General features: G+C 45.4%; 1 long non-coding RNA gene across 1 annotated transcript; it reads right to left on the bottom strand.

Moving 5' to 3' along the window:
* Nucleotides 1-875: 875 nt before the first annotated feature.
* LOC104859407 lies at nt 876-1,806 on the bottom strand. Its single transcript, XR_779374.2, has 3 exons — nt 1,727-1,806; nt 1,343-1,479; nt 876-1,156 (listed from the first exon to the last, which is right to left on the bottom strand). It is a non-coding gene; the product is annotated as an uncharacterized LOC104859407 (long non-coding RNA).
* Between the last annotated feature and the right edge of the window lie 8,791 nt (nt 1,807-10,597).

Genomic DNA, 10,597 nt, shown 5'->3' with positions numbered 1-10,597 from the left:
ACCCCCGTGCCTGGTAAACGATCTAGTTATTGCCACAGCCTTGATAGAATTACACTCGCATCGTGGATCGTGTACCAATGAATTCTGAGGTCTATAAATCATGCACTATTCATTTACAGCAAGGTGGCGAGTATTGTGTAATGCAAAGTGCCAGGGATGGTCGCACCAGTCACCTGGTCCAGTGACTTCATTCAATCACTTTCACGATGTCACCGCTGCATCGTGACCATCACTGTCTGAGGCATTTCCTCTGCAGAGCCACTCTCCCCCGACCGAGAGGTTATTCCCCTTCATGAATGTCACTTCACCCAGGGCCCAGTCCTCCTGTGCACACACAGCGAAGGGCAACCCACAGCGCATCCTTGTCCTCACCGCAGGTTTTGCCAGTTTAGGAAAGGAACTCATCTTCTACCTCGGTGTACCCCAAAGCTCCAAACTTTGTCATCATTAGCATCCAATGAGCACTCAACAAATAAACACAAAACAAGAGGAAGGCCGAATTTTATGAGCTAACATCGTAAGTCCTGAAGTCACACAGCATTAAAAAGAGGAGGCAAGATAGATAAATGTGAACAGTCCCACTTCTCCTGCAATATTAATAGGCCCTTAATCTTGTCATTATCCAGGGCGTTGTGATCTTTCTAAGGTGAATCAAGCCTGGTTCTCTGTCACAGGATTTGACAGAAATTTTAATTATTTATATGATACAAGCCTATTATAACAAAGCCCATTATTCATGTCAAATGTATTAATATATATGAAATGTCCATTTTCCACTGGAAGTAGGCACAGTGTTCCAGGGGCACTAGCAAAATATTAAAAAAGGCAGAATCTCTGGGATTTTTGATATATCTAGATACATAATAGACCCCTAAGTTACCCCTGAAGTATGCTATAACTGCATTCTGCTCTATAATAATTGTTTTGTATGTATCCTAAATCTCTTAAATGATACGGGGGTGGCTGCACAAGCGAGTAAATTCAATGCTCTCGTGTTTTTCCCAGCTGCTGACTATCTTAGTCACTGACTCTTCCCTGATACCTGACATCCATAACTTAAGAAGAGGTTGACTTTGGCTCACAGTTTGTAGAGGTTTCAGTCCATGGCTGGCTCCATGACGTGGCAGAGGAGCATGGAAGAGGAGGCTCCTTCAAGCTGGGCCAGAAGCAGAGAGAGGGATCAAGGCAGGAGGAAGATCGATCTTTCAGACCCGCCCTCAGTGACTACCTCCTCCCTCAGGCTTCCCCTGTCCACATCACATTTAGCTATAAACTCATTAGTAGATTAATTTACCAAAAAGCATCACGCCCCATGATCCAGTCACAGCCCCCCAAGACCTACCTACGGGCAGAGTGAGGCTCCAGGGGCCACCTCCATACAAACTGAGACAGTGACCTGTTCCTATGGCAGGGAACCAGCAGGTAAACAACTCAGCCACTCTGGTCTTCAGGAGCCTTCGCTGGCCACGGAAGCCCTATCTGGGTGTGGGAAGAGAGAAGGTGTGAAGACGTGGAGGCGGGAAAGCTGAGGGCTCCTGGCTTTCCCCCAGCTCTGCTGTGGTTGACCTCTTCCATACTGGTTACTTAGCCTAGATCAAGATGGTTCATTTTTTTATAATGGTGTTTTATCTGGGTTTTATGAACCCATATTAATTTTCCATATCTGTGGAAAGCACGCGCTTGATGAGGCGGAGCGCACGGGTGGGGAGCAAATCACAGCCCTCACCTCCTCCACCAGGGACACTGGGTCCAGGCCTGGCCTTGGCCCCGAGATGCCTCCTGGTTACATGTGACGAACGGGGGTGGGAAGAGAGGAGGGAAGGAGGGAGGGAAGGAGAGGGAGAGGGAGAAGGAGAAGGAGAAGGAGAAGGAGAGGGAGAGGGAGAGGGAGAGGGAGAGAGCGCGAGAGCACCCCCCCACACCCATCCGCCAGGCGGCTTTTTAAGGTCCTCGCCCGGATGTGACGCACACTCACAGCCACGCCTCAGAGGCCCGCCCCAGTCACGCGCCCCTGGGAGTACGCAGGCTTAGTATGGCTGTTGCTGTAAGGAACACCCCACGTGGAATGAAGGGGTGATGCAGACACTGGTGACTGGCAGTGTCCGTTATAACTCTTGGGGTTTTGATAGATCTCTCTGTGCAACGTTGTCTAACTTTTTTTTAGAATTTGGAAATTTATGAATTAATTAATTGAATTAATATTTAATGACAGTTAATACATTTCACATCATGCATCCTTGCGTCTTCTCATGACGTGGTGAAAGGCTGATCCTGATAGGAGATTATAACGTGACCTGGGAGGGAGGCGAGCGATAGGCAAGCAAATGGAGATTGGGCGAATTGTTCTCTGATCGTAAATGTTCTCATTTTGAATTATAATATTTGAGATTTGCTTCTGGTACCGACTGTGCTCTCCCCATGTTTTACAGAGTAACACCGTCTGGTTGGTGTGTGGACGGCTTTGGTGCGGATGAAACTCTGGGATGAATTGCCGTCTTGATAGATGGTGTGCTCATGGGCGGGAGAGGAGGACGGGCAGAGGGGAGGCTTTCCAGAGCATTGGGCTGTCCGCCTGCACAAACTCAAGCAGTGTTTGCTGATTACCAGTGAGACTGTAGGCTGTAAGTTTCAAGGATTTTAGACGGGTCTCATGTCAGTTTACCTTCAATTAATACTGACATCTGGGTTACCATTAGCATAATGCTAGGCATGAAGGAGGGTCTTGATAAAAGTTAGTGCCTCCTCATCTACCCAGCCATCGTTTGGAAAAGGACACCTATTAATTGGTAAACTAAAATGACGGTGAACAAGCAAACTGTAAATTTGATAAAGTAGATTTCAGGGAAGGATGTAATCATTTGCAGCATAATATGTCAGCCTGGAGTGATTTTGTTTCAAGACAAGGTCTTGCTGTTTAGGCAGGTTGGCCTGAAGCTCAAGGCAGTCTTTCTGCCTCAGCCTTGGGAGTACTGGGAGTACAAGCTTGTGTCACTACATCTGGGTTTTTTTTTTTTTTCCTTTTACAGAGAGCTGCAATAAGTTTTATTCTTAAAATTATCAAGCAATGAGTCATATGCACACAGTGTTGACAGGTTACACGGTGATTAAGGTTTATAATTCAACATCTTGTTTCAAACCTCAGTTATAACTAAGACCTAGGCCCTTATTTTATCTCTGTATCTTTGCCTCACCATAGAAATGTGAATTATACTCCAAAAGTCTTCATGGCTGATGACAAAATATGCCAACAAGAGGCTTGATTTGACTTATGTATCCTTTCAGTTATTACAATTTCTTTTCTTTCATGTTACACCTTGTTCTGGATTGTGTTAAATAACAACTTGTCCTTGAAATTAGGCGTATTCTGAGATACCAGAGAGCAGGGCAGAGTTCAGCAGTATTTTAGTGCTATTACATGTTTAAAAGATGGCTAAAAAAAAGGGAAGGCAATTTTTAGTCTGGTCTCGAATGACCCTTCCTTATAACCCTACCTACTGCAGCCAGCTTGCTTTGAATGGATGGAAGCAGACAATCATGGACCTCGTTAGTGGACAAACCACGGAAATGATGTCAGCACCGCCGTGGGATGCAGGATGAGAAGCTCAGGAAGAGGAAGCTTGGGGGGACTGTAGGGCAAAGGGCAGCATCGAGTGAGGGCCTCAGCGGGGTGAAGCTAACAGGACTGAAAAAGGAGCCTTCATTCCAGCGGCCAGAGCATTGATTAACTGGATACTCTCTGGCTTTCACAACGCAGAAGTCAACATAAACAATGTTGGACTGAACACAATTAAGGGACTAATTGTAATATTAGGTAGATGGAGAATTCCCCTCCCACTCCCAGGTGCAGGGGCTGAATCATTCTGAACTGTCTCTTATCTTTAGCTGGGAATCTAATGAACATCTAAGTTTTTTAACCCTTGAAGAGATCAAAAGGATGACGTGAGTCACCCACTTTCCCCTGTTCAGGATAACCATTCTCTCTGCTCTTGCGCTCCTTCTGCCTGCCATGACCCTCCCCTAGGGCTCAGCTCAAATGTCACACTACGTCCGGACCAGCGTCATGCACCCAGAGACAGGTGCACCCTGCTCTTCCTGTCCACTGTAGCCTTCCTGGTCAGCCCCTCAATAATACCTGTGTCTTCCTGTGGAGCTGAGGGCTGGAGGACTTGTGCTTGTTTTCATTTTGACACCCCAGGGGCGCAGAGAAGCTAGGAGCCTAAGAAGTAGGCCAGAAGTGGAAGCTGGGCACTCAGAACACAAGGTGCACACAAAAGTCAACCATGGAGGAGCAGTTTTATTTCGCAGACCGGGGTGGTGGTGGGTGGGACCAGTCAGGCCCATAGCTGTGGCTGTGACCCCTGCTCTCTGGTCACCACACCTGTAGGTGAGAAGAGGGAAACCCAGCACAGGCTCAGAAACTTCAGCTCTGTGGTGGGGCAGTGAGAAGGGAGATTTGGGTCATCCCTATTCTTTAGTCTTGTATCTGTTGCTAAAACCAAGTACTTGAGTCCAGGTGCTTTATGAGGAATCCATGCTTGTTTGGCCCACTGTTCTGAAGTGTGGGGACCAGGTTTGTGTCGTGCCTGCACTGCTCAAAGTCTGGTGACCTAGTACGCTGCTGGTGGGATGGGTCTAGCTTAGGTCTCTTTCTTCTTCCAGAGCAGCTATTGCCCCGTGGGACACACACTCGTGACCCCGTCTAACTAATTACTTTCTAAAGTCCTCACCTCTCCATTTTATTCAGTAATGAATTAGACATTAAATTTTTTAAAATTTATGAGTATGCGTGGGTCACTGTAATATGATGTCTTTAACCTTTTGGGAGCTATCTCAGTAGAGGAATGGCTGGGTCCAATGGATTTCCCAATGGATTTGTTTTTTTGAGGAATCTCCATACTGATTTCCATAGTGGTTGGACTAGTTTACATTTCCACCCACAATGCAGAAGGGATCCTTTGGGTGTTAATTTCTTCATCCACGGACTATGTTCAAACCACAGCACCTCAGTTATGCAAGGGAATGGCTTGGACATAGAAACAAGCCACTCGATGTCTTTCCCTGTGCAGGCCCCACTCTCGCATAACCCTCTGGCTTTACAGACCCCGAGGGCTCATTAATAGCTCTGATCTCAGCCCAAGAAAGAATGTCAGGAAGTAGACATTGGTGCAGTTTTGAATAAAGAAGAGTCACAAAAGCAACACAGGACAGCAAATAAAACCAAATACTTGGAAAGGCACAGATGGACAGATTTTAGAAAACAATAACATTTCATTGTATCAGAGAATTGGGATGGTCCTATAGGTGTTTATGTAATATAATTTGCCCGTGATTTCCAAATGAGAAAAATCTTCTCTTAAATGTCCACATCGTCCACCTTTGACTTCCTCTGTGTTAAAATATGTGTCATGTGTCTGTCTGGTCTTTTAGATCTCAGATAAGATTTTGCTGAAGTCTATCACATATTGTCGTCCCACTTAGATTTTCTTCATCTCATGAAGGACTACAGGGAATTTATGTCTTAAGGCCAGGTTACATTTTGCATAAAACATTGAAGATGTGCACAAAAAAAGATATAACTACCAAAAGAAATACTTGGTGGTGGTAGGGTAGCAATTTTGCTGCATAAGCCTCCACAATTTACTCTAAGTTGGATCCTAAGTGTAAAAAACATTGAAAAATTACTGATTTTTTAAAAAAGGCTACTTGCTTTCTGATTCTATTTCCATCCACTTTAGAGAAAGTAAAACTATTATGAAAGAAAGCAGAACGCTGGTCCCCAAGATGCTGTAGTGGAATGAACTGCAAAACGGTGTGAAAGAAATTTTAGGGGTGATGGAGATGCCTGATGTAATGGTTGTGGTGGTTGTTACATGGCAGCACACATTTGGGAATCACACAAAACCGCACCTGTAAAATGGAGTACTACGCACCCATAAAGAGTGACAAACTAGAGACATTTATAGCTAAATGGGTGCATACTGAGGCCATACTTTTAAGTGAAGTAAGTAGGACACACCAAATTGTCTCTGTGTCTCTCATGAACAACTGAAACTTTAAATGAGAACCAAATTGTATAATAGATAGTGTGAAGTAGGAAGAAAAGGTTCAAAGGGGAAGTAGAGAGAGGGATGTGGGGGAAAGGAAAGAAGGGCAAATATGAGAAAAGGAGAAAACAATCAAAGCTTTTGTAAATAGGGAGGGGTGGAGGTGTAGAAGAGGGAAGAGGAAGGGGGAAAAACGAGATCTAAGATATATCATGTACTGTTAGGAATTCCCAATGATCAATGTGGTAATAGTGTATACCTAAAATTATTTAAAAAATAATTAGAAAAAAATTGAAACTAAAGCTCTAACTGGAAAACTATCTGTGAAAAGTAATTGAAATATAAAGACATTTTTATATATGTCAGAGCTTGGAAAACGTGCTACTTTTGTGCCTAATGTGAATAAAACTCTTTGGAGCCCCCCCAAGAAAGTGCCAGTGATGACTGGGAGGGGTAGATTCTAATGCGCACAGCATGACCGGTGCGTGCCCTTAGTTTCATTGCGATCCAGGTGACCTACAGTGAGATCACCAGTTTCCCCCGTGTAGTCTGTGACTCCCGGAGGTGTGCGGCTGCTTTGCACCCAGCGCCACAGCCTGGCCTGACCTGTTCGTCTGCTGACAGCTTCGCATTATGTACTTGTGTTGCACACTTCTTCCTTAGCACTGTCTCTTAATCGGTAGCTAAAATTTTTGACAGCTTACTCTCTTGCTGTGGACTTTACATGGATCTCTCATTTAACTCTCACTACGCCTGTGAGCCATGCAGCGTCGTTATTTCTACTTTATAGTGAAGGAAGGGAAGGAAATAGATGGTAGGCACCTTGTCAGTGTCATTCAGCCAATGAAAGGAGAAAGGAATTTCAAAGGATCAAACCCGCAGCCTCTTTACTGGCTTCTGTCACAAGACCACCTCTTCCTTAGCCCCGAGGCTGCGTCGATAAACCTGTGTTTGCTGAATGGCTTAATAGAGATATGCGACTGCACACTCTGACAGCTAAACTGTATCGAGGCTGATCAATAGAGAACTTATCTATGTACATCCTTACTACGTATACAGTCCCAGCAACAATGGGTGTTTAAGTAAAAATGAAATGAAATTTAGAGTTTTTCAAAAGATATTGAAATATGTTTATTTTTGTTTCCATTTCATCTTATTTCTAATTAAGCTTATCGGTACAATTTAGATGTACATAATGATCACGCTCATCATGCAGAATTTCTACCTCTACAAGATATATCCTAATTCTTTTTTTTCCCATTCCCCTCCCCTCCCTTCCCTTAAACCCTTCTTCCCCTCCTTATTTACAATGCTTTGTTTCTGTTTTACCTTTCTTTTCTTGTTTTAAGGTGTTTATATAAAAACAAAATATGTTCGATCTCATCATAAATTTTAAGAAATCATTGCCTTACAGTTTGCACTTGGAAATCAGACATCAGAATGTACCGAGATAATAGTTTCTTATAAATGCTGGCTTTGTAAACCAACACAGCATAGCACAGTGGTCAGAGCACCGGTTCTGTGGCCAGGCTGCTTGGCTTGAAGCCCCAGCTCTGCCCCTCGGATGACTTCGAGCAAGACACACGCACCTCTGGGCCTTGGTGTCCCTCGTGGAGTGGAGGAAGGACAGCTCTCTCTTCGCAGGGTCGCTGCGAATCCTGAGCTGACGCTCAGGAAGTTGTCACCACGGGCTGGCACAGAGCATGTAACATAAATGCCTGTTCAACAAGCGATTCTTGCTCGCTGGGGAAGATGAGCCGAGTCCAGGTTCAAGGCTGCTGAGGCCAAGTGCACTCTAGGCAGAAACCTCGGGCAGGAGGTAGAGAAAAAGGTGAAGGCAGCAAGGAGAGGGCTGCAGCCAGCTGCCAGGCTTAGAATCCCCGCTCCCCTGGTCACTGACCTGCTCTGCCGAGGGCCACGTGGACCCTGTCCTGAGCGGGACCAACAACCTCACTCGGTATCTCTTCAGGTCCCCCCACCTCCCAACCCTAGGCCTTGGAGACCACGCTGCAGCACAGGACACTGTGGGGGAGGAACGATTTCGGAACCACGGCACAAGTGGAAAAACCGCTGAGCAGAGGCTGGTGCCTCCCTGGTCTGGGCTTCAAGGGGGACCCGTGGCAGGCTGGGCTCAGACTGTGCCACCCTGGCTCGGATCAGATGCCAAGGTGTTGGAGCTCAGAACTGGACAGATATTTTGATATCCACAATTCACATTATGCAGTGCTTCGTAAATTATAATAACTGATGATGATAATTCATGAACTGTAATAATGAGCAATGAAGGAAGGAATGTTCATAAACTGAGTATCTAAAGTGAGCGTCTTACAGTATGTTTAGATGTGATATTTCAGGATGAGTAGAAGGGTAGAAAGGAGTTTGAGATGAATTGCCAATTCTAGAGAATGAGGAAGTACTTTCAGAAGTTCAGAGACAATCTTGTTTTCTCTGTTTTTGTTGTGTTTTGTGGTCCTGGGGATTAAACTGAAGCCCTTTATTGTAATTTTTGTTTTGGACAGGGTCTTGCTAAGTCGCTAAGATGCCCGGGGCTGGGCTGAAACTTGTGATCCTCCTGTTTCAACCTCTCCTAGTGCTGCTGGGATTACAGATGTGCCCCGTGCCTGACTCAGAGCCAGTCTTTTCCATGCCCACTTAAGGACAGGTTGCTCTGCGTGAGCCTTCCTTTCCTTTATATTTTCCTTTCTTCTATCTCTGAGATACCCAATTCATTCTTCCTTTTTAATGGTTTTCCAGGATGGTTGACAATATTTTCTTCTCATGTGCCAGCCACAAAAAGGATAAAGGTGGTCTTTAGTGTATTCACTTTTTAAAATTTCTTCAAAATTATCCAATAATGTATTAGATTCCAGCAATGTATGTGACACACTCGTGAAGAAAAAACTAGGGGCCCTTTTTTGTGTTCTACACATCAGAACCAAGGTTCAATGCCAAACAACCTGGAGCAGAAGCAGGGACACTAATCATGCAGGCGGGATTCTGGCGACAGTGGCCAGCTGAAGTTGATGTGGCTTAGCTGGAGAAACCATCAGGCAAGAGCAGCAATGGCAGGAGTAGGTCAGAGCTTCCCGAAGAGGAACAGACCGCAGGGATGCAGCTGGGAGGTGAGCCCCGGGCAGGTGCAGCTGTACAGGGCGGTTTCGGTCACAGGCTGTCCTCCTCAGACAACGAGACTCAGGAAGATGTGTGGCCTCCTTCTGGCACAGGTGTCCCCAGCTTGGAACCTAAGGGTCAAGTGGATGCCATGGATTCCCCTTTCTCAGAAAAGAGGTCGAGACTCAGGAAAACTGATGGTTTCGGAGCCATAGGTATTCACATTGGCAGCAGATGCCAACATTGAACATCTTAATGATTAAGATTATATTCTAGATCCTGCCGCAGACCAGTGGACTCTGACAGCACCAGCTTGCTCTTCTGTGATGATTTATCTTCACTTACTGATGTATGTTTTCCTGGTCCTGTGCTCTCTTCCCCTGACTGTCTCTTCCTTTCTCCATCTGCTTTTTTCCTCCTTAGCATTCTATTTTTCTCTTACGTACCTAAAAACAGCAATTTTCATTGAGAGTTGGAGTACTTTCTCATGCCTAATACTTGAAATTTAATTTCAGAGTTTAAAGTACATATTCTCCTGCATTCAGTGATCAGAGATTTGATGTAGGATGAGCAGGCAGTGGGGTTGTTACTTTTCCAGATTCAGGCACAACTCGGTCACTTGCAGGAGTGAAAAGATATAAAATGGGTCCGACCCACTGAGTGACTTCACTGAAGAGATTTATTTATTTATTAATTTATTATTTATTTTTGGCTTTTTGAGACAGGGTCTCACTATGTAGCTGAGACTGACCTGGAACTCACTATGTAGTCCAGGCTGGTCTTGAACTCACAGCGATCCTCCTGCCTCAGCCTCCCGACTGCTGGGATAATAGGTGTGAGCCAGCACACCCGGTGGAGATTTCTGACCAGGATCTTCCACTTGTATCCTCGTCTCCCCACTGATTATTGTAAGAGACAAGAACTGGAAATAATAAAAGGGTTGGTCAACAAAAGTGAATCATGACCTGCTGGCCTGGAAGACTTTCCCCTCTTCAGGTGCCTAACAGTGATGAATTAAGCAATGGCTTCTGAGTGGATATCTAATCCACAGTAGCACCGAGGAAGAAGATGAGAATGTTACTATTAAGAACTTGAAAGGCCAGTTCTGATGTTGGGGATCTCTGTGTTGGACAAAAGCCCTCTAACCACATTTGTGTGCGTCCCCCTTCCAAACACCGCATTCCCAGGAAGATCAAAGCATTGACCATACTGAGAGGGGCCAGGGACTGTCTTTCTGTGGAAGTCAGGGGGAGGTTGCAGCGTCCACTGGCTTGGTTTCCAGAAAGTGTGCTATCAGTCAAGTTGTCAGACAGGTCACAGGCTAGGCAAGGGGAGGCTTGAAGCAAGGCTGAATGGATCAAGACCACAGCATCCGAGAGAACTCACCAGCAAGGAGCTACAGCTGTGCTGTGCATGTGGGAGAAACTCGCTACTTAGTAACT

Source organism: Fukomys damarensis, unplaced genomic scaffold (genome assembly GCF_012274545.1).
Source record: "Fukomys damarensis isolate Sample0158 unplaced genomic scaffold, DMR_v1.0_HiC HiC_scaffold_6, whole genome shotgun sequence".
Taxonomy (NCBI): domain Eukaryota; kingdom Metazoa; phylum Chordata; class Mammalia; order Rodentia; family Bathyergidae; genus Fukomys; species Fukomys damarensis.
This window is presented reverse-complemented; position numbering and strand designations above follow the sequence as displayed.